Here is a 1057-nt window from a genome sequence, read left to right as displayed (position 1 = left end):
GCCATCAGGAAGGATATCTCAGGTATTAGACAACTCAGTGGAGAGAGCCTGTATGAGTACTGGGAGCGATTTAAAAAACTATGCGCCAGTTGCCCTCACCATCAGATTTCAGAGCAGCTTCTTTTCCAATATTTTTATGAAGGACTCAGTAATATGGAGAGAAGTATGATAGATGCTGCCAGTGGTGGAGCCCTTGGAGACATGACTCCTGTTGAAGCTAGAAATTTAATTGAGAAGATGGCTTCCAACTCTCAGCAGTTTAGCGCCAGAAATGATGCCATAGTCATTAGAGGAGTGCATGAGGTAGCTACAAACTCAGCTGCATCATCTGAGACTAAGAAGCTTGAAGGCAAATTGGATGCATTGGTTAACTTGGTAACCCAGCTGGCCTTGAATCAGAAATCTGTACCTGTTGCAAGGGTTTGTGGTTTGTGCTCCTCTGCTGACCACCATACAGACCTTTGCCCTTCCATGCAGCAACCTGGAGCGATTGAGCAGCCTGAAGCTTATGCTGCAAATATTTACAATAGACCTCCTCAACCTCAGCAGCAAAATCAACCACAACAGAACAATTATGACCTCTCCAGCAATAGATACAACCCTGGATGGAGGAATCACCCTAACCTCAGATGGTCCAGCCCTCAGCAACAACAACAGCAGCCTACTCCTTCCTTCCAAAATGCTGCTGGCCCAAGCAGACCATACATTCCTCCACCAATCCAACAACAACAACAACCCCAGAAACAACCAACAGTTGAGGCCCCTCCACAACCTTCCCTCGAAGAACTTGTGAGGCAAATGACTATGCAGAACATGCAGTTTCAGCAAGAGACCAAAGCCTCCATTCAGAGCTTAACCAATCAGATGGGACAATTGGCTACCCAATTGAATCAACAACAATCCCAGAATTCTGACAAGCTGCCTTCTCAAGCTGTCCAAAATCCCAAAATTGTCAGTGCCATTTCATTGAGGTCGGGAAAGCAGTGTCAAGGACCTCAACCCGTAGCACCTTCCTCATCTGCAAATGAACCTGCCAAACTTCACTCTACTCCAGAAA

The 1057-nt window shown here is 46.2% G+C and overlaps 1 non-coding gene across 1 annotated transcript; it reads right to left on the bottom strand.

Moving 5' to 3' along the window:
- On the bottom strand, positions 1 to 107 carry LOC112999692 (small nucleolar RNA R71). Its single transcript, XR_003264901.1, has one exon. It is a non-coding gene; the product is annotated as a small nucleolar RNA R71 (small nucleolar RNA).
- Between the last annotated feature and the right edge of the window lie 950 nt (positions 108 to 1057).

This window comes from Glycine max, chromosome 15 (assembly GCF_000004515.6).
Source record: "Glycine max cultivar Williams 82 chromosome 15, Glycine_max_v4.0, whole genome shotgun sequence".
Lineage (NCBI taxonomy): Eukaryota > Viridiplantae > Streptophyta > Magnoliopsida > Fabales > Fabaceae > Glycine > Glycine max.
The sequence above is the reverse complement of the archived record's forward strand: the minus strand, read 5'-3'. Positions and strand labels throughout refer to the sequence as shown.